The sequence below is a fragment of the Leptodactylus fuscus genome, chromosome 3 (genome assembly GCF_031893055.1).
Source record: "Leptodactylus fuscus isolate aLepFus1 chromosome 3, aLepFus1.hap2, whole genome shotgun sequence".
Classification (NCBI taxonomy): Eukaryota; Metazoa; Chordata; class Amphibia; order Anura; family Leptodactylidae; genus Leptodactylus; species Leptodactylus fuscus.
Window position 1 is genome coordinate 209,783,451 of NC_134267.1, and position 24,250 is coordinate 209,807,700.

A 24,250-nucleotide genomic window follows, 5' to 3' on the forward strand; every position below is an offset into this window, starting at 1 on the left:
TTGCAATGAAAAGGTTAATTTTCGGCTTTCTGACAGTGGAAGGCTGCCAGCCATCAAAAGAAATCCGTGTGATCTGTGGACCTCCTGGCTCCTGGATTTGTTGCGGTTTCGACTACTACGATCTCATTGGTTATCCTTTGGATTTTATCTTTGTGGTTGCATTGGTTTTCACATACATTGAATACATTATTTCAAAGTCTTTTTTGCCATTTTCAGTGTTTTTGGGTCCATGGAAAATAGACTTGATGGACTTTCTTGGGTACCAATGGTCCATGGCAAAAACTCACCTCTGAATTACTCATTAAGAATCATTGGGACCATGATCAACATGGACAGCACTCATCCTTTAAAAACAAATGTGTAAATAAGCCCTTATCATACATGGGGTGTTATCTATCACTAAGTAGCAACACCCACTGAGTTCCTAAGACACGATGAACGATAAATACAGTCCTATCCTTCAATAAAGACACATCTGGTTTGCAGAAAAGTTGGTATCTTTATATGTATGAACTGCATAAGTCAAGTATCAAAAAAACTTAAAGTTAAATATATCAGTCTATAAAAGTTCATCTGGGACCATTTGGAGCCACAGGTGTAGATTTATGAAGATTGGCACTATCAACCCCAGTCTTCATAACCCCATCTTGCACCTCTCCTCATAAATGGTATATAGATGTTCTGTATAGATACAGCATCAACCCCCAGAATTACTTCCAATGGAGGACCCAAGAAACTGTAGTCCAGACCTGAGTAAGATCATGGTACAAAAACAACTGTACACAAACTGTACTAAAAATTGCAGGGTTTCATACTGACCTTAGAAGAAGTCCAAGGAACCGGAATATTAGCTGACCATCTTTATTAATTAATCCATTAGTACAACATAATTGATCTTCTCACTGCATGGGCTGAAACACCACTACAACCCAAGCTTTAACATCAATAGACACAACTTGTCAACTGTCCTAAATTTTCTATGACAATCCTGCAAATTTAGGTACCTTCAGCCAAAAATGTGTGAGGTTTCAGTAAAAGAAAAGGAGTTGCCCAATCCCTGCCAAAAACAGGTGTTCTGGCCTGGGACATGATTTGAGTGTCTCTATTATCTGAATTGTGAAGATTGTAAGCACTGGATGAATAAGGCTGGTCTTACACGACCGTAGTTTTGCACCACAAATGGTCCGCAATTGCGGGTTCAAAATTGTGGACCATTTATGGTGCCATAGTTTTCTATGAGGCTTCTTACACGACCGTAGATTTTGTCGGTGGTGTGGCGCGCCGCAACCGTGGTCCGGACAGTATACCGCATGCCCGTAATGGCCGTGCTTTTACGGCACGGCACGGAAGGTCCAATAGAAGTCTATGGGCACGTGCATTTTTGCGGATATACACTGAACATACATCAGTGTATATCCGCAATTGCGGATGTCAACATGTGTGTTTTGTGGTGTGTTTTGTTTTTTGCGGATCCGTATAATACTGATACGCACGAAACGTTGCGGATGCAATTTGCGGATGTCTGCAGAATTAATTTTTAAAGTGAAAATTGCTGACCGCAAAAACCACTACGGTTGTGTAAGACCAGCCTAAGGCTGAGTTCACACTGGGTATTTTGGTCAGGATTTTGAGGCCGTATCTGCCCCAAAATCCTGACCAAAAAGTCAGCTCCCATTGAAAACAATCGGAGCCAGTCAGGTCTTTTTCCAGGAGCCCTTTGTTCTGGCTCCGGGAAAAAAGAACGGACATGCTCATTCTTCAGGCGGATTCAGGCGAAGTCTGCTTGAAGACACTCCCTCCATTCATTGGGCCTAATTCAGAGCGGAGTGTGCGGCTGAATGACTCAAGTTCCGGAACACAAAATACTGTGTGCCCTCAGCCTAAGGGTGGCGGTACACGATGGGATTCAGGTAGCACATAGCAAAAGATCAGCCCTGATAATACTCACTTGAACCTAATAGAGGACCAGGCAGCTCATCTAAATGACAGATTAGTAATTCAATTATTCTGGAGGATCATTTGATAAATCCCTGTGTTCTGCTGTCCCTAGAAATTTAAGAATACATTTCTTTTAAAAAGAACATCTCTTTTAGAAACCTCCACCCAGATAAGAGTTTCTTTGCACATGTTCAGTTCCACCATACGGTATATTGTGATCAATGGCCATCTATTTTCCAAACACCACCACCCTTTAGGACCACTTCTCAGAGACTGAATAATATATTATGTCTGTATAAGTTGCAAAATAAAAACTACACGGGTGTCCTGACTTTTTTTTTATATAACTATGTTATAAGCGTTAAATAACTAGTGGCCTTAAAGAGGACTTTTCATCTCCTCCTCTAACCTCAATTGTTTGCAATCCTTTGTAGATGCCACTCCAATGATTTTAGCACAGTTGCAATTTTTTTTTTTAGCTTACACCATTTCCAAGCTTCAGCACAATTATTGACGTTCCTGATATGCTACTTGAGCTCTCTACTGTGAAGTAGCGGTCTAACATAGGAGTGTGATTCTGAACGTTGACCCTCTCCAATCAGAGGTGGACATTGTCAGAAGTTACCCTTCGTTCACATCTGCGTTGGGATTCCATCTGGGGGAGACCGCATGGGGAGCCCCAAACGAAATACCAAATGCAATTGCAAGAGCTGTGCAGTTAAAGCACACAGATCCCCATAGACTACAATGGGGTCCATGTGTTTGCCGCACGCTACCCGTATGAATCATGTGGACAGGAAAATAGATTATGAACTATTTTCCTGTCTGCATGTTCTGTGCGGAGATCTGGCGGCAAGCACACAGACTCCATTATAGTCTATAGGGATATGTGTGCTTTTACTGCACAGCTCTTGCAATTGCATTTGGTATTCCGTTTGGGGGGGTCCCTATGCGGACTCCCTGGACGGGTAATACCAATGTAGATGTGAACTGGGCCTTAGAGTCAAGTCTCCTATTTTGTTTTGCCAAAGATTTCCCAATTAACTGTAACATATCAGATGCCAAAATTAACTGTTTTTATTGCTCAGGAATGGTGGGGGCTAGAGAAAAAGTTGCAACTGTACCAGAATCAGTCGAATGACGCCTATTAAATTATGCAAGTAAATGGAGTTAGTGGAGGTAGTTAAAGGCCCTTTTTAAGGCTGGGTTCACATTCACAGAAACCTCCAAAAATCGGTGGAGGGAAAAGTCCTGCACGGAGGACTTTTCTCTCCACCGGTTTCAGTTTTAAAATGGTGGACAACCAACAGACACTCAGTAGACCCCATAATAATCAATGGGGTCGGCGTATAACTGCTGAAACAGCGGTCCACCTTTCTGTCATTGGGAGCAACCGGTAGACCTGAACAACGAAGATCACAATGCTAGTGTGAACCTAGTGTAAACTCATTTCCTATTTAGCTCCAGAGCCTTGGGAGTCAATGAAAGAAGCCACAGGTCAATCTTCTACCTCTATTTGATGACTTTATAACTTTAATTAATTTTTTTTATATAAATCACTCCCACCATTACTACTGATGTTTACTTAATGACGGCAGGGTAACTAATGACCGCTCTGTAATTTATTGGTTTTTTTTTACAAATTTTAATATCTTACATCAACAAACTTAGACTTCGACTATTCTGAGTACGCAGATACGATAGTGTCAGTAATTGCGTTTTAAGTTATAATTCATTGACCTTCTTATTAATGATGGTTTTGTACCAGCCTGCAGTAAATTTTAATTTCCAAGCCTTAGATTTAAATGGCTCCTTGGAGGATTCGTGTTACTGATTATTACCTGGCGCCAATTGGTAAATCTTGCAGGATCATTAATTAAATGGATAGAATGGCGCTTTGTAAGATTCTTAGATTGATTATTGAATTAAATTCCATGGCAGTAACCACTTAACTTTGAAGCAATGTGAAACCTTATAGGCAATTTGTGTAAAACTTGAAAATAAACATCCCGGTCATTTGCCACCAGTTATAACATAGGCAATCGGGAAAGATGATTAACTTATGGATTTCTCCTTACCCATCAATTCAAAGAAAAATTTGGAAAATTCTGCCCAAGTGTCTAATTGCTTTTCAATCACTCAGTGTAATATTATTTTAATTTGAGCACGGTGGGATTACTTTAAGATATTTTTCTTTGGAGGAAACACAAAATTGTTCTCCTTGAAAAATAATTAGCATTTAATTGACGTATGTGGTTAACTAGGCAGAACATGAGGTTTCTACATTACAACTTCATCCATGATACACGTTTAGATTTCCTGTGTTATTTAAGGGTCGTTTTATGTTTTCGTATTAAAAATCTATTATTGTTACAACTGTTCTTTCTGAAGCTGAACGTACAGACATGAGAAAAACAAAGTACACGCTTTTTGAAGTTTATGGTTTTTCTTATCAGAACGTAATAAAAAAGAAACTCTGGTCCTTAGAAGGCCTTAAAATTAGTTAAATACAGGGTTAGGCAGGGAGGTATGGATGACTTGAAATAAAAGTTACGCACTCATTTTTCAACGAATTTCAAATTTTATTTTTTCAATGTGTAGCTTGGATGTTGCCATTACAAAAATCAAAGAAAAACAAAAGAAAAAAGAAGTTAAAACACTTATTACGACCCTTTTGATGTTTTACGGGATCCGTACCATTCGGTCAACTCCTCATGCAGTTCTGGGTCTCAAAGAACCTGTTTGTTGAAAGTTCACCCACTTCATTATCGTGTCAAACTTCAGAAAACGACCATGATGGCCAACGTTGAAATGATTCTGGAAACGTCTCTGTGTTTGAATGACAGAACGGCCCGTTTAAATAAAGGTGTTTACCACGTCAACCACGTCTCCATTTCAACTGAAATGGTGGCTCTTTACGAGCAGATACCGTATTTTTCGGACTATAAGACGCACTGGACTATAAGACGTTTTTAGAGGAGAAAAATAGGGAAAAAAAATTTTCAGGCAAAAAATGGTAAAATATTTAATATATGGGAGTTGTAGTTTTGGAACAGCTGCAAGGCCACATTGACAGGTGACCCTGCAGCTGTACGGGGATGTATAGGGCGTTTTTTTTGTGGGGCCAGGTGTACTTTTTAGATATACCATTTTGGGAAATGTTTATTGCTTAGATCACCTTTTATTTAATTCAGAGGCAAAACAGAGAGAAAAACCCGGCGGTTTAGCACTTTTGATTTTGACGTTCACTGTACATAAAAATATTAGTAGACAGGGCATTTTCAGACACAGGGATACCTAATGTGTATGTTTCACAGTAATGTTATACTTTTATATGTATTCTAGGGAAAGGAGGTGAACTTTTATTTATTTTATTTTTTATTATATTTTTTTTAAGTGTTTTTTTTTTTTTTTTTTTTTTTTTTTACTATTTTATTATCCCCCGCCTAGGGGGCTTGAACCTGCAATCATTTGATTGCAAGTCCCATAGACGGCAATACAAGTGTATTGCCGTCTATGGGAGATTCTATACATTACTATCGCGGAGTGTCATAGACCAGCCGCGATAGTAATATATATCTATGACAGGCCTGGGAGCCTTCATTAGGCTCCCAGCTGTCATCAGAACAGGTCGGCTCCTGCGGCCTCACCGTGCAGGAGCCGGCCTGCATCACTAAAGGTATGGGGCCGGTGGGGACCGGCCCCGGGGCTAACTAACTGCCGGGACCTGTGGAGGAGGAGCGGATTTGCAGCATGGCCGCGCTACTGCCACCGCTGGTTTTCTTCAGCGGCAGGAGCGTGGCAATCTGCAGGCCCCGGCAGCTAAGACAGTCCCCGGCATCTGCTGTAATAGACCGGCGGATGCCGGGGAGTGTCTTAGCTGCCGGGGCCTGCAGATTGTCACGCTCCTGCCGCTGAAGAAAACCAGCGGTGGCAGTAGCGCGGCCATGCTGCAAACCCGCTCCTCCACCCACATTCAGACTATAAGACGCACCCTCATTTTCCTCCGAAATTTTGGGGAAAAAAAAGTGCGTCTTATAGTCCGAAAAATACGGTACCACCACTCTTTATCCACTAAGGTTATCCCCACCTTGCATGGCGCCCTACTCACAGCCTGCGGGCCAACTGTGGCCCTCGGGATGATAGTTTGCGGCCCCCAGCGGGTGCCGAGTGTTTAACTATGGTGGCCACCCAGGAGTCAGGCGGCCGCCATATCTGCCGGGTGTCTACTGTCATAGTAGACACCCAGCGCTAATGCCTCCAGTCGGTGCCCGCACTGATCGGAGGCATTAACCCCTCAGGCGCCTAGGCCATTTTGCCGGTGATCGCATGCTCCAGGGCCGACATCATGTTGGCATGACAGCCGGGAGCCCTGTAAAAGTTCCCTGGCCGGTCTGCAGTGATTTTCTTTTGCCGTCTGCTCTATTCAGCCTGCAAAAGAAATGACAATTTTTTTGCAATGTATTGCAATGCATTAGCATTTTAATGCATTGTATTAGTGATCAGACCCCCTGGGGTTCAAGACCCATAGGAGGTCTAATAAATGTAAAAAGAAATGAAAAAAAGTTACAAAATATTTAATCATTGTCATTGCTTATTTAAAAAAAATTGTCCAAATTGCAGAAGCAGTGTGTGAAAAATTAGATACACCCTTACAACCTTCATAGGAATTAAGTAGCCACAAGGTTCTGGTAATCAAATGTACTTGATTAATTGATCATCAACTAATGTGACCATCTTTTAAAAAGAAGAAGTTTTAGGAGTTTGCTGGTCTAAAGCATTCAGGTCTGTGTTAATACAATGACAAGGAGGAAAGACATCAGCAATGATTTTAGAGGAGTAATTGTTGCTGCTCTTAAATCTAGGAAGCATTATTTGGCCACAATTTTAAGTACCTTAGGAAAATTCACCCTGAGGTCAAACCATTCAATGTTCAAAGAAAACCCCAAGAGCTAAATCTTAGGTTCCACAGGTCTCTGTTAGCATGTTATAGGTTCAAGTTTCTAACAGTACAATTAGAAAAAGTATGACTTGTCTCTTCTTTCTAATGACAATAGCTTATGTTTGTAACGTTGCATATGAAGAAACTGCAAGACTTCTGGACAAATATCTTTTGGACAGATGAGACCGAAGTGGAGACATTTGGCCAAAATTGGTTCAAATCCATGTATCTGGTACCTCACACTCTAAAGAAATATGGAGACCTACTTGGGAAGTGAGGGATGACAATATCTTTGAAAGCATGCAGAATATGTTGCCACTATATAACAAAATAATATAATGCACAGAACCAAACTCAGCACTCACTTTTGATACTAACTGGCAAGCTTTGATTTTAGTTTGGTTTGCAGTCACAGAACCTGGGCATCTTATGGCCATTGAGTCGAACATGAGCTCCTCTGTGTACCAAAGTATTCTAGAGTCTTATATGAGGGCATGGATCCAACAGGTATAGCTTGGCCTAAACTTGGTCATGTAACAAGACTCTTACCCCAAACATCCCAGCAAATCTACAAAAGAATGACTGGAAGAGAATCAAGGTGTTGTAATGGACAAGCCAAAGTCCAGACCTCAACCTGTTTTGGGGCCTTAGGGGAGGTGTGCATAAACAAATGCCACAAGGAACTGAAACAAGATTGTAAGTAAGAGCTGTCCAAAATTCCTTCATAATGATGTGAAAGACTAATAAAGCTATACAGAAAATCATTACTTGAAGCTATGGCTGCTAAAGGTGGTTCTTCAGGCTGTTGTTTCTTGGGGTGGACTTGAATTTTTTTTTTACACTTGACTTTTCTATCTTGGCTTCAATTTTATGAAAAAAAATAATGTAATGATAGAATCTGTTGTGTGTAGTTGTTCATCTGAGGTTCCATTACAGTTTTACTCACCTCTCCTGGGCTCCATTGTTATATCCAACATACAGTTAGGGCCAGAAATATTTGGACAGTGACACAAGTTTTGTTATTTTAGCTGTTTACTAAAACATGTTCAGAAATACAATTATATATATAATATGGGCTGAAAGTGCACACTCCCAGCTGCAATATGAGAGTTTCCACATCCAAATCGGAGAAAGAGTTTAGGAATCATAGCTCTGTAATGCATAGCCTCCTCTTTTTCAAGGGACCAAAAGTAATTGGACAATGGACTCTAAGGGCTGCAATTAACTCTGAAGGCGTCTCCCTCGTAAACCTGTAATCAATGAAGTAGTTAAAAGGTCTGGGGTTGATTCCAGGTGTGTGGTTTTGCATTTGGAAGCTGTTGCTGTAACCAGACAACATGCGGTCAAAGGAACTCTCAATTGAGGTGAAGCAGAACATCCTGAGGCTGAAAAAAAAGAAAAAATCCATCAGAGAGATAGCAGACAGTCGGGTACATTCTAAGAAAAAAGGAATTGACTGGTGAGCTTGGGAACTCAAAAAGGCCTGGGCGTCCACGGATAACAACAGTGGTGGATGATCGCCGCATACTTTCTTTGGTCAAGAAGAACCCGTTCACAACATCAACTGAAGTCCAGAACACTCTCAGTGAAGTAGGTGTATCTGTCTCTAAGTCAACAGTAAAGAGAAGACTCCATGAAAGTAAATACAAAGGGTTCACATCTAGATGCAAACCATTCATCAATTCCAAAAATAGACAGGCCAGAGTTAAATTTGCTGAAAAACACCTCAAGAAGCCAGCTCAGTTCTGGAAAAGTATTCTATGGACAGATGAGACAAAAGATCAACCTGTACCAGAATGATGGGAAGAAAAAAGTTTGGAGAAGAAAGGGAACGGCACATGATCCAAGGCACACCACATCCTCTGTAAAACATGGTGGAGGCAACGTGATGGCATGGGCATGCATGGCTTTCAATGGCACTGGGTCACTTGTGTTTATTGATGACATAACAGCAGACAAGAGTAGCCGGATGAATTCTGAAGTGTACCGGGATATACTTTCAGCCCAGATTCAGCCAAATGCTGCCAAGTTGATCGGACGGCGCTTCATAGTACAAATGGACAATGACCCCAAGCATACAGCCAAAGCTACCCAGGAGTTCATGAGTGCAAAAAAGTGGAACATTCTGCAATGGCCAAGTCAATCACCAGATCTTAACCCAATTGAGCATGCATTTCACTTGCTCAAATCCAGACTTAAGGCGGAAAGACCAACAAGCAAGACCTGAAGGCTGCGGCTGTAAAGGCCTGGCAAAGCATTAAGAAGGAGGAAACCCAGCGTTTGGTGATGTCCATGGGTTCCAGACTTAAGGCAGTGATTGCCTCCAAAGGATTCGCAACAAAATATTGAAAATAAAATTATTTTGTTTGGGTTATGTTTATTTGTCCAATTACTTTTGAGCTCCTAAAATGTGGAGTGTTTGTAAAGAAATGTGTACAATTCCTACATTTTCTATCAGATATTTTTGTTCAACCCTTCAAATTAAACGTTACAATCTGCACTTGAATTCTGTTGTAGAGGTTTCATTTCAAAACCAATGTGGTGGCATGCAGAGCCCAACTCGCGAAAATTGTGTCACTGTCCAAATATTTCTGGCCCTAACTGTAAATCCCCATCATCTTTGGGTCTCTTCTGGCTTCCTGAATCATATCATTGTCCCAGGGGAATGCCGAAGCCTGTGATCGAGAGCCCATGAGAGTTGAGTAAGAAGGTTTGTTATGTTTCTGTCCTTCCCCCGGGCCAGCCCTTAATATACTCTTGGGTCAGAGAAGGCCTCAGAATATAATATTAGCAGTTCAGGTTTAGAAATGTACCTGCTGGATGAACTTTGTACAACACTAATCACAAATCCTAAGATAATAGTATGAGATGACCAGCTTTGACATGATTTTGTGATACTCTGTCAGGAGTTTATGCTATACGTGTTGGCTTTTACTTGTATTGGAGATATTGGAGTTCTTAAACAACGTTCAGAAGATAACGATGGAGACTAGAGATGAGCGAACAGTGTTCTATCGAACTCATGTTCGATCGGATATTAGGCTGTTCGGCATGTTCGAATCGAATCGAACACCGCGTGGTAAAGTGCGCCATTACTCGATTCCCCTCCCACCTTCCCTGGCGCCTTTTTTGCTCCAATAACAGCGCAGGGTAGGTGGGACAGGAACTACGACACCGGTGACGTTGAAAAAAGTAGGCAAAACCCATTGGCTGCCGAAAACATGTGACCTCTAATTTAAAAGAACAGCGACGCCCAGCTTCGCGTCATTCTGAGCTTGCAATTCACCGGGGACGGAGGTTTCCGTCCAGCTAGCTAGGGCTTAGATTCTGGGTAGGCAGGGACAGGCTAGGATAGGAAGGAGAAGACAACCAACAGCTCTTATAAGAGCTAAATTCCAGGGAGAAGCTTGTCAGTGTAACGTGGCACTGACGGGCTCAATCGCCGCAACCCAGCTTTCCCAGGATCCTGAATGGAATACACTGTCAGTGTATTCCCGTATACCCGATATATACCCCGATACCCGTTCCAACGGTGTGCCCCCCCACCTTCACCCCAGAAATACCCTGCAAGTCCCCTAGCAATAGAATTGGGGCTATATACACCCACAATTTTTACTACTGGTATACAGTGCCATTGTCTGACTGGGAATTCAAAGAATATATTGGGAATACAAATACCCTCATTTCTTGCTACTGCCATATAGTGCCAGTGTCTGACTGGGAATTCAAAGAATATATTGGGGTTACGTGCACCCACAATTTTTACTACTGGTATACAGTGCCATTGTCTGACTGGGAATTCAAAGAGTATATTGGGAATACAAATACCCTCATTTCTTGCTACTGCCATATAGTGCCAGTGTCTGACTGGTAATTCAAAGAATATATTGGGGTTACGTGCACCCACAATTTTTACTACTGGTATACAGTGCCATTGTCTGACTGGGAATTCAAAGAGTATATTGGGAATACAAATACCCTCATTTCTTGCTACTGCCATATAGTGCCAGTGTCTGACTGGTAATTCAAAGAATATATTGGGGTTACGTGCACCCACAATTTTTACTACTGGTATACAGTGCCATTGTCTGACTGGGAATTCAAAGAGTATATTGGGAATACAAATACCCTCATTTCTTGCTACTGCCATATAGTGCCAGTTTCTGACTGGTAATTCAAAGAATATATTGGGGTTACGTGCACCCACAATTTTTACTACTGGTATACAGTGCCATTGTCTGACTGGGAATTCAAAGAATATATTGGGGTTATAAATACCCTCATTTCTTGCTACTGCCATATAGTGCCAGTGTCTGACTGGGAATTCAAAGAATATATTGGGGTTACGTGCACCCACAATTTTTACTACTGGTATACAGTGCCATTGTCTGACTGGGAATTCAAAGAATATATTGGGGTTATAAATACCCTCATTTCTTGCTACTGCCATATAGTGCCAGTTTCTGACTGGTAATTCAAAGAATATATTGGGGTTACGTGCACCCACAATTTTTACTACTGGTATACAGTGCCATTGTCTGACTGGGAATTCAAAGAATATATTGGGGTTATAAATACCCTCATTTCTTGCTACTGCCATATAGTGCCATTGTCTGACTGGGAATTCAAAGAATATATTGGGGTTACGTGCACCCACAATTTTTACTACTGGTATACAGTGCCATTGTCTGACTGGGAATTCAAAGAGTATATTGGGAATACAAATACCCTCATTTCTTGCTACTGCCATATAGTGCCAGTGTCTGACTGGTAATTCAAAGAATATATTGGGGTTACGTGCACCCACAATTTTTACTACTGGTATACAGTGCCATTGTCTGACTGGGAATTCAAAGAGTATATTGGGAATACAAATACCCTCATTTCTTGCTACTGCCATATAGTGCCAGTTTCTGACTGGTAATTCAAAGAATATATTGGGGTTACGTGCACCCACAATTTTTACTACTGGTATACAGTGCCATTGTCTGACTGGGAATTCAAAGAATATATTGGGGTTATAAATACCCTCATTTCTTGCTACTGCCATATAGTGCCAGTTTCTGACTGGTAATTCAAAGAATATATTGGGGTTACGTGCACCCACAATTTTTACTACTGGTATACAGTGCCATTGTCTGACTGGGAATTCAAAGAGTATATTGGGAATACAAATACCCTCATTTCTTGCTACTGCCATATAGTGCCAGTTTCTGACTGGGAATTCAAAGAATATATTGGGGTTACGTGCACCCACAATTTTTACTACTGGTATACAGTGCCATTGTCTGACTGGGAATTCAAAGAATATATTGGGGTTATAAATACCCTCATTTCTTGCTACTGCCATATAGTGCCAGTTTCTGACTGGGAATTCAAAGAATATATTGGGGTTACGTGCACCCACAATTTTTACTACTGGTATACAGTGCCATTGTCTGACTGGGAATTCAAAGAATATATTGGGGTTACGTGCACCCACAATTTTTACTACTGGTATACAGTGCCATTGTCTGACTGGGAATTCAAAGAGTATATTGGGAATACAAATACCCTCATTTCTTGCTACTGCCATATAGTGCCAGTGTCTGACTGGTAATTCAAAGAATATATTGGGGTTACGTGCACCCACAATTTTTACTACTGGTATACAGTGCCATTGTCTGACTGGGAATTCAAAGAATATATTGGGGTTATAAATACCCTCATTTCTTGCTACTGCCATATAGTGCCAGTTTCTGACTGGTAATTCAAAGAATATATTGGGGTTACGTGCACCCACAATTTTTACTACTGGTATACAGTGCCATTGTCTGACTGGGAATTCAAAGAATATATTGGGGTTATAAATACCCTCATTTCTTGCTACTGCCATATAGTGCCAGTTTCTGACTGGTAATTCAAAGAATATATTGGGGTTACGTGCACCCACAATTTTTACTACTGGTATACAGTGCCATTGTCTGACTGGGAATTCAAAGAGTATATTGGGGTTATAAATACCCTCATTTCTTGCTACTGCCATATAGTGCCAGTTTCTGACTGGGAATTCAAAGAATATATTGGGGTTACGTGCACCCACAATTTTTACTACTGGTATACAGTGCCATTGTCTGACTGGGAATTCAAAGAGTATATTGGGAATACAAATACCCTCATTTCTTGCTACTGCCATATAGTGCCAGTTTCTGACTGGTAATTCAAAGAATATATTGGGGTTACGTGCACCCACAATTTTTACTACTGGTATACAGTGCCATTGTCTGACTGGGAATTCAAAGAATATATTGGGGTTACGTGCACCCACAATTTTTACTACTGGTATACAGTGCCATTGTCTGACTGGGAATTCAAAGAGTATATTGGGAATACAAATACCCTCATTTCTTGCTACTGCCATATAGTGCCAGTGTCTGACTGGGAATTCAAAGAATATATTGGGGTTACGTGCACCCACAATTTTTACTACTGGTATACAGTGCCAATTTCTAACTAGGAATTCAAAATGCGCAAGGCTCCCGGAAAGGGACGTGGACGAGGCCGTGGGCGAGGTCGGGGGAATGGTTCTGGGGAGCAAGGTAGCAGTGAAGCCACAGGGCGTCCCGTGCCTACTCCTGTGGGGCAGCAAGCATTGCGCCACTCCACAGTGCCAGGGTTGCTTGCCACATTAACTAAACTGCAGGGTACAAACCTTAGTAGGCCCGAGAACCAGGAACAGGTCTTGCAATGGCTGTCAGAGAACGCTTACAGCACATTGTCCAGCAGCCAGTCAGACTCTGCCTCCTCTCCTCCTATTACCCAACAGTCTTGTCTTCCTTCCTCCCAAAATTCCGAAGCTTTACAGAACAATAACCCAAACTGTCCCTGCTCCCCAGAGCTGTTCTCCGCTCCTTTCATTGTCCCTCAACCTGCCTCTCCACGTCACGATTCCACGAACCTAACAGAGGAGCATCTGTGTCCAGATGCTCAAACACTAGAGTCTCCTCCATCTCCGTTCGATTTGGTGGTGGATGACCAGCAACCCACCCTCATCGACGATGATGTGACGCAGTTGCCGTCAGGGCATCCAGTTGACCGGCGCATTGTGCGGGAGGAGGAGATGAGACAGGAGTTGGAAGAGGAAGTGGTGGATGATGAGGACACTGACCCGACCTGGACAGGGGGGATGTCAAGCGGGGAAAGTAGTGTGGATGTTGAGGCAGGTGCAGCACCAAAAAGGGTAGCTAGAGGCAGAGGCAGAGGTCAGCAGCTTAGGCGAAGCCAGGCCACACCCGGAATCTCCCAAGATGTTCCAGTTCGTACCCAGCCCCGAAAAACTCCCACCTCGAGGGCACGTTTCTCGAAGGTGTGGAGTTTTTTCAAGGAATGCGCCGAGGACAGATATAGTGTTGTCTGCACAATTTGCCTCTCGAAATTGATTAGGGGCTCTGAGAAGAGCAACCTGTCCACCACTTCAATGCGCCGTCATTTGGAATCCAAGCACTGGAATCAGTGGCAGGCAGCAACGGCAGGACAAAGGCCGCCTGCCGTTCACGCCACTGCCACTGCCTCTGCCACTGCCTCTGCCACTGCCACTGCTGACTGTGCTGGCGATGCACTCCAGAGGACGAGCCAGGACACCACTTCATCTGCCTCCGCCACTTTGTTGACTTCTACCTCATCCTCCCCTGGTCCTGTCTTATCTCCTTCTCCTGCACCATCAAAGGCACCATCAGGCGTTTCTTTACAACAACCCACCATCTCTCAGACATTGGAGCGGCGGCAGAAATACACTGCTAACCACCCACACGCGCAAGCCTTGAACGCCAACATCGCTAAACTGCTGGCCCAGGAGATGTTGGCGTTCCGGCTTGTTGAAACTCCCGCCTTCCTAGACCTGATGGCAACTGCGGCACCTCGCTATGCCGTCCCTAGCCGTCACTACTTCTCCCGGTGTGCCGTCCCCGCCTTGCACCAGCACGTGTCTCTCAACATCAGGCGGGCCCTTAGTTCCGCGCTTTGCACAAAGGTCCACTTGACCACCGACGCGTGGACAAGTGCATGCGGACAGGGACGCTACATTTCACTGACGGCACACTGGGTGAATGTAGTTGAGGCTGGGACTGCTTCCCAAACTGGCCCGGTGTACCTCGTCTCCCCGCCTAACATTCCTGGCAGGGACACGAGAAGAACACCCCCCTCCTCCTCCTCCTCTACCGCCTCCTCCTCCGCCACCGCCTCCTCCTCCGCCACCGCCTCCTCCTCCGCTGTTAGATTGACCCCAGCTACGAGTTGGAAACGTTGCAGCACTGGCGTTGGTAGACGTCAGCAGGCTGTGCTGAAGCTGATCAGCTTGGGGGACAGACAGCACACTGCCTCCGAGGTGAGGGATGCCCTCCTCGATGAGACGGCAATATGGTTTGAGCCGCTGCACCTGGGCCCAGGCATGGTCGTTTGTGATAACGGCCGGAACCTGGTAGCAGCTCTGGAGCTTGCCGGACTCCAACATGTTCCATGCCTGGCCCACGTCTTCAACCTAGTGGTGCAACGTTTCCTAAAGAGCTACCCCAATGTTCCAGAGCTACTGGTGAAAGTGCGGCGCATGTGCGCCCACTTTCGCAAGTCGACAGTAGCCGCTGCTAGCTTAAAATCTCTCCAGCAACGCCTGCATGTGCCACAACACCGGCTTTTGTGCGACGTCCCCACACGCTGGAACTCAACGTTTCAGATGTTGAATAGAGTGGTTGAGCAGCAGAGACCTTTGATGGAATACCAGCTACAAAACCCTAGGGTGCCACAAAGTCAGCTGCCTCAGTTTCACATCCATGAGTGGCCATGGATGAGAGACCTTTGTGACATCCTACGGGTCTTTGAGGAGTCCACAAGGAGGGTGAGCTCTGAGGATGCGATGGTGAGCCTTACAATCCCGCTCTTGTGTGTTCTGAGAGAATCCCTGATTGACATCAGGGATAACTCAGATCACACAGAGGAGTTAGGGATAGCATCCGATCCGTCACAGCTGGAGAGTAGGTCCACACATCTGTCCGCTTCACTGCATTTAATGGAGGAGGAGGAGGAGGAGGAAGAAGAGTTGTCCGATGATGTGATGGTGATACAGGAGGCTTCCGGGCAACTTCGAATCGTCCCATTGTTGCAGCGCGGATGGGTAGACATGGAGGATGAGGAGGAAATGGAGATTGAACTTTCCGGTGGGGCCAGAGGAGTCATGCCAACTAACACTGTGGCAGACATGGCTGAGTTCATGTTGGGGTGCTTTACAACCGACAAGCGTATTGTCAAAATCATGGAGGACAACCAGTACTGGATCTTTGCTATCCTTGACCCCCGGTATAAAAACAACATCTCGTCTTTTATTCCGGTAGAGGGGAGGGCCAATCGCATCAATGCTTGCCACAGGCAATTGGTGCAGAATATGATGGAGATGTTTCCAGCATGTGACGTTGGCGGCAGGGAGGGCAGTTCCTCCAGTAGGCAACCAAGTTCTCACCGGTCCACACAAACGAGGGGCACACTGTCTAAGGTCTGGGACACCTTGATGGCACCCCCTCGCCAAAGTGCCGCCACGGAGGGTCCTAGTGTCACCAGGCGTGAGAAGTATAGGCGCATGTTGCGGGAATACCTTTCCGACCACAGCCCTGTCCTCTCCGACCCCTCTGCGCCCTACACGTATTGGGTGTCGAAGTTGGACCTGTGGCTTGAACTTGCCCTATATGCCTTGGAGGTGCTGTCCTGTCCTGCCGCCAGCGTCCTATCTGAGAGGGTGTTCAGTGCAGCCGGTGGCATCATCACTGACAAGCGCACCCGTCTGTCAGCTGAGAGTGCCGACCGGCTCACTTTGATAAAAATGAACCACCACTGGGTAGAGCCGTCATTTTTGTGCCCACCTGTGTAAAGCACCCCAACATGAAACTCCATGTCTGTACTCAACCTCTCCAATTCCTCCGCATCCTCATACTCATCCACCATAAGCGTTGCACAATTCTGCTAATACTAGGCTCCCTCCACCCTGATTTCCCCCAACTCTGCTGGTTAGAGGCTCCCTCCACCCTGATTTCCACCAACTCTGCTGGTTAGAGGCTCCCTCCACCATGAATTTGCCCAAACTGGGCTGTTTAGAGGCTCCCTCCACCATGAATTTGCCCAAACTGGGCTGTTTAGAGGCTCCCTCCACCATGAATTGGTCCAAACTGGGTTTTTTAGAGGCTCCCTCCACCATGAATTGGTCCAAACTGGGCTGGTTAGAGGCTCCCTCCACCATGAATTTGCCCAAACTGGGCTGTTTAGAGGCTCCCTCCACCATGAATTGGTCCAAACTGGGCTGGTTAGAGGCTCCCTCCACCATTAATTGGTCCAAACTGGGCTGGTTAGAGGCTCCCTCCACCATTAATTGGTCCAAACTGGGCTGGTTAGAGGCTCCCTCCACCATGAATTGGTCCAAACTGGGTTTTTTAGAGGCTCCCTCCACCATGAATTGGTCCAAACTTGGCTGTTTAGAGGCTCCCTCCACCATGAATTGGTCCAAACTGGGCTGGTTAGAGGCTCCCTCCACCATTAATTGGTCCAAACTGGGCTGGTTAGAGGCTCCCTCCACCATGAATTTGCCCAAACTGGGCTGTTTAGAGGCTCCCTCCACCATGAATTTGCCCAAACTGGGCTGTTTAGAGGCTCCCTCCACCATGAATTGGTCCAAACTGGGTTTTTTAGAGGCTCCCTCCACCGTGAATTGGTCCAAACTGGGCTGGTTAGAGGCTCCCTCCACCATTAATTGGTCCAAACTGGGGTGGTTAGAGGCTCCCTCCACCATTAATTGGTCCAAACTGGGCTGTTTAGAGGCTCCCTCCACCATGAATTGGTCCAAACTGGGCTGGTTAGAGGCTCCCTCCACCATTAATTGGTCCAAACTGGGCTGGTTAGAGGCTCCCTCCACCATTAATTGGTCCAAACTGGGCTGGTTAGAGGCTCCCTCCACCATGAATTGGTCCAAACTGGGTTTTTTAGAGGCTCCCTCCACCATGAATTGGTCCAAACTTGGCTGTTTAGAGGCTCCCTCCACCATGAATTGGTCCAAACTGGGCTGGTTAGAGGCTCCCTCCACCATTAATTGGTCCAAACTGGGCTGGTTAGAGGCTCCCTCCACCATTAATTGGTCCAAACTGGGGTGGTTAGAGGCTCCCTCCACCATTAATTGGTCCAAACTGGGCTGGTTAGAGGCTCCCTCCACCATTAATTGGTCCAAACTGGGTTTTTTAGAGGCTCCCTCCACCATGAATTGGTCCAAACTTGGCTGTTTAGAGGCTCCCTCCACCATGAATTGGTCCAAACTGGGCTGGTTAGAGGCTCCCTCCACCATTAATTGGTCCAAACTGGGCTGGTTAGAGGCTCCCTCCACCATTAATTGGTCCAAACTGGGCTGGTTAGAGGCTCCCTCCACCATTAATTGGTCCAAACTGGGCTGGTTAGAGGCTCCCTCCACCATGAATTGGTCCAAACTGGGTTTTTTAGAGGCTCCCTCCACCATGAATTGGTCCAAACTTGGCTGTTTAGAGGCTCCCTCCACCATGAATTGGTCCAAACTGGGCTGGTTAGAGGCTCCCTCCACCATTAATTGGTCCAAATTGGGCTGGTTAGAGGCTCCCTCCACCATTAATTGGTCCAAACTGGGGTGGTTAGAGGCTCCCTCCACCATTAATTGGTCCAAACTGGGCTGGTTAGAGGCTCCCTCCACCATTAATTGGTCCAAACTGGGCTGGTTAGAGGCTCCCTCCACCATTAATTGGTCCAAACTGGGCTGTTTAGAGGCTCCCTCCACCATTAATTGGTCCAAACTGGGCTGGTTAGAGGCTCCCTCCACCATGAATTTGCCCAAACTGGGCTGTTTAGAGGCTCCCTCCACCATGAATTGGTCCAAACTGGGTTTTTTAGAGGCTCCCTCCACCATGAATTGGTCCAAACTTGGCTGTTTAGAGGCTCCCTCCACCATGAATTGGTCCAAACTGGGCTGGTTAGAGGCTCCCTCCACCATTAATTGGTCCAAACTGGGCTGGTTAGAGGCTCCCTCCACCATGAATTTGCCCAAACTGGGCTGTTTAGAGGCTCCCTCCACCATGAATTTGCCCAAACTGGGCTGTTTAGAGGCTCCCTCCACCATGAATTGGTCCAAACTGGGTTTTTTAGAGGCTCCCTCCACCATGAATTGGTCCAAACTGGGCTGGTTAGAGGCTCCCTCCACCATTAATTGGTCCAAACTGGGGTGGTTAGAGGCTCCTTCCACCATTAATTGGTCCAAACTGGGCTGGTTAGAGGCTCCCTCCACCATTAATTGGTCCAAACTGGGCTGGTTAGAGGCTCCCTCCACCATTAATTGGTCCAAACTGGGCTGTTTAGAGGCTCCCTCCACCATTAATTGGTCCAAACTGGGCTGGTTAGAGGCTCCCTCCACCATGAATTTGCCCAAACTGGGCTGTTTAGAGGCTCCCTCCACCATGAATTGGTCCAAACTGGGTTTTTTAGAGGCTCCCTCCACCATGAATTTGCCCAAACTGGGCTGGTTAGAGGCTCCCTCCACCATGAATTGGTCCAAGCTGGGTTTTTTAGAGGCTCCCTCCACCATGAATTTGCCCAAACTGGGCTGGTTAGAGGCTCCCTCCACCATGAATTGGTCCAAGCTGGGTTTTTTAGAGGCTCCCTCCACCATGAATTTGCCCAAACTGGGCTGGTTAGAGGCTCCCTCCACCATGAATTGGTCCAAACTGGGCTGGTTAGAGGCTCCCTCCACCATGAATTTGCCCAAACTGGGCTGTTTAGAGGCTCCCTCCACCATTAATTGGTCCAAACTGGGCTGGTTAGAGGCTTCCTCCACCATGAATTTGCCCAAACTGGGCTGTTTAGAGGCTCCCTCCACCATGAATTGGTCCAAACTGGGTTTTTTAGAGGCTCCCTCCACCATGAATTTGCCCAAACTGGGCTGTTTAGAGGCTCCCTCCACCATGAATTGGTCCAAACTGGGCTGGTTAGAGGCTCCCTCCACCATTAATTGGTCCAAACTGGGCTGGTTAGAGGCTCCCTCCACCATTAATTGGTCCAAACTGGGCTGGTTAGAGGCTCCCTCCACCATGAATTGGTCCAAACTGGGTTTTTTAGAGGCTCCCTCCACCATGAATTTGCCCAAACTGGGCTGTTTAGAGGCTCCCTCCACCATGAATTGGTCCAAACTGGGCTGGTTAGAGGCTCCCTCCACCATTAATTGGTCCAAACTGGGCTGGTTAGAGGCTCCCTCCACCATGAATTGGTCCAAACTGGGCTGGTTAGAGGCTCCCTCCACCATGAATTTGCCCAAACTGGGCTGTTTAGAGGCTCCCTCCACCATTAATTGGTCCAAACTGGGCTGGTTAGAGGCTCCCTCCACCATGAATTTGCCCAAACTGGGCTGTTTAGAGGCTCCCTCCACCATGAATTGGTCCAAACTGGGTTTTTTAGAGGCTCCCTCCACCATTAATTGGTCCAAACTGGGCTGGTTAGAGGCTCCCTCCACCATGAATTGGTCCAAACTGGGCTGGTTAGAGGCTCCCTCCACCATGAATTTGCCCAAACTGGGTTTTTTAGAGGCTCCCTCCACCATTAATTGGTCCAAACTGGGCTGGTTAGAGGCTCCCTCCACCATGAATTTGCCCAAACTGGGCTGTTTAGAGGCTCCCTCCACCATGAATTGGTCCAAACTGGGTTTTTTAGAGGCTCCCTCCACCATGAATTGGTCCAAACTGGGCTGGTTAGAGGCTCCCTCCACCATGAATTTCCCAAAACTTGGCTGTTTAGAGGCTCCCTCCACCATGAATTGGTCCAAACTGGGCTGGTTAGAGGCTCCCTCCACCATGAATTTCCCAAAACTTGGCTGTTTAGAGGCTCCCTCCACCATGAATTGGTCCAAACTGGGCTGGTTAGAGGCTCCCTCCACCATTAATTGGTCCAAACTGGGCTGGTTAGAGGCTCCCTCCACCATGAATTGGTCCAAACTGGGTTTTTTAGAGGCTCCCTCCACCATGAATTTGCCCAAACTGGGCTGTTTAGAGGCTCCCTCCACCATGAATTGGTCCAAACTGGGCTGGTTAGAGGCTCCCTCCACCATTAATTGGTCCAAACTGGGCTGGTTAGAGGCTCCCTCCACCATGAATTTGCCCAAACTGGGCTGGTTAGAGGCTCCCTCCACCATGAATTGGTCCAAACTGGGTTTTTTAGAGGCTCCCTCCACCATGAATTTGCCCAAACTGGGCTGGTTAGAGGCTCCCTCCACCATGAATTGGTCCAAACTGGGGTTTTTAGAGGCTCCCTCCACCATGAATTTGCCCAAACTGGGGTGTTTAGAGGCTCCCTCCACCATGAATTTGCCCAAACTCTGCTGGTTAGAGGCTCAATCCACCCTGATTTTCAAAACAAATGTTGGTGCCAACCTCAACTTACTACAAGGGCCAAATTCACTGCTGGTGACAAGCTCTCCTCACTGCAAGTGCCAAATACACATGTTTCAAGGTGTTTTCCTACTGTCAGAGAGGTGGTATTGAGTGTGTAAAGTGTGTAGTTGTTAGGCTGTGATGTTGGGGTAATAGAGGGTCTTTGGTGTGTTAGATGCCCCCAGACATGCTTCCCCTGCTGTCCCAGTGTCATTCCAGAGGTGTTGGCATCATTTCCTGGGGTGTCATAGTGGACTTGGTGACCCTCCAGACACGGATTTGGGTTTCCCCCTTAACGAGTATCTGTTCCCCATAGACTATAATGGGGTTCGAAACCCGTTCGAACACACGAACATTGAGCGGCTGTTCGAATCGAATTTCGAACCTCGAACATTTTAGTGTTCGCTCATCTCTAATGGAGACATCTATAAGAAGGTACATAATTTCTGGTCTTTTAGGTACCATAGAGAATTATATTACAGTTCCACTATATATATATATATATATATATATATATATATACATACGTAGATATATAGTTTACTTTGTAAAATCATGAGTCCTTTAGAGACATTGACCCCTGGCTAGAGGTGTTACATTTCAAACCCAAATGCAAGATCTTTACCGAGACCACTCTATACTAGGGGACCCCTACCGCACTAGGACCCAGTTGTGCGCCTCCTACAGGTACGTCTCTATTTATACCCAATTGTATGGTAGTAACTATAAATTATATAATGGATTCACAATTGTTTCAATATCCTTCACTAGGGGGCACTGTTTTGCTATATCTTGCGTGTAATGAAGTATGTAGATGGTACTTTGACCGTTCCAATTACACCGTAAGCCCGTAAAAGCACTCGCTATGTGTTATAGCCTATTTTTTTTATTGAATACTTATTGAAAGCCAGAGAACATAACCCACGCTATAAATAGAATACATTTTCCTTTACCATACCTATCTACAAGATGTCTTTGATGGCTGAAGGTGTCTTTGTATTCAATTTTCTACATTTAACATCATATTTTCCAAACAACAAGATATTTTACATCAGGTTTTCATTGATCTTCAGATGTTTCTGTAGATTTAATAAAGGTTGAAGGTGCCGTAAGTGAAAGGATGTGGTTTGCATCAAAGTTGATGAACATGACAACATAAGATGAGGAGAAATGAATGCCGCCTACACAGGCCCAGGTGTTTGCACACTTGCCATGACTTCTGACCACACCTATTAATACATTAACCTCGTCTGCATGAGTCATAGTCATTATTACTTTATACTTGACACTAAAAGAAATGTTAATTTATTACGCGCAGAAATATAGTCTGGATATGAAGCATTGGAGGTCACATTGTAATTAACTGAAACATATATTTTACATTAATGTTGATAAAACAGGAGTCGTCCGCCCACCTGGAAAATATATCTGCCTGCTAGAGACTCATGTCACAATATTGTCACTGAGAAGGGAGGCTGCTATGTCTTACTAATTGTACCGAAATGATATTCTAGCAAGTTATATTACATGGTATATGAGCACCAAGGTAAAATAGAAGAGGGGATTCTTAAATTCTCTACACCTTAAAGTGAACCTGTCCAGTAATTTGTAACACCTTGGAGAGTTGATATGATAGAGGGAGAGAAGCTGAGCTCTGTGATATATAGGGTTATATGATAGAGGAGAGAAGCTGAGCTCTGTGATATATAGGGTTATAGGATAGAGGAGAGAAGCTGAGCTCTGTGATATATAGGGTATATGATAGAGGAGAGAAGCTGTACTCTGTGATATATAGGGTTATATGATAGAGGAGAGAAGCTGAGCTCTGTGATATATAGGGTTATAGGATAGAGGAGAGAAGCTGAGCTCTGTGATATATAGGGTATATGATAGAGGAGAGAAGCTGTACTCTGTGATATATAGGGTTATATGATAGAGGAGAGAAGCTGAGCTCTGTGAAATATAGATTTACATGATACTAGCCTCTGCCCGTGACTTCATCTGCACGTTGCTGATCCACCTATATTCAGCAAATTGCTGCCGTTGATAATCCACCTGCTCCGGTGTTTTGGCAGCTCTCAAGCTGTCCTGCTGCTGAACTTGTTCCTTGTGCCATGCCTGTGATTGTTCTGGCATCTCAGCAGCTGGCTGGGACACCATATAATGAGTGTGTTGTTGGCATTGATGATCCACCTGCTCCGTCATTTCAGCTGCTCTAAGAGTTGCTTAAAGCGTAGCTTTTTCAATCCTCCTCAGCTCCGCTTGAGGAGAAGTCTTTGACTTCTGGCTACTTTGATAGCTCTTGTTGTTTTAGAATTTTGCGACAAAGTAGATTTCCTTTTTCCCGACATGTTTAAAATTGGCAAACTGCCAATTTGGATTAAAGAGGTTTTCCCATGTTAGTGTCTCAGCACTGGAGCAGATCAGACAATATGCACAATTCTTGTACACAAAAGACTCAGTGTTATCTGTGTGTTTACATAGAGAGATAACAGACCAGGGTCACATGGTGGCTCAGTGGTTAGCACTGCAGCCCTGCAGCGCCAGAGTCCTCGGTTCAAATCCTGCCAAGGGCAAAAAGCCATCTGCAAGGAGTTTGTATGTCCTCCCTGTGTTTGCATGGATTTCCATCCCATACTCCAAAAAAAGACATACTGGGGGGGGGGGGAATGAACTTTGTGAGCCCTATGTGGGGCTCACAATCTACACAAAAAAAAGAGATAACAAACCTGGCTTTATCAGAACCTCAGATAAGCTGCTGCAAGAGCAATTTAAAGAGAACCTTTCACCATTTTGTCCCTAGGCAGTTCTATATACTGCCGGAAAGCTGACAGTGCGCTGAATTCAGCACACTGTCGGCTTTCCCGATGTGGATTCATTGATTGACAGCCTTTTTGTGTACAGACACTGATACAGGGAGCTCAGC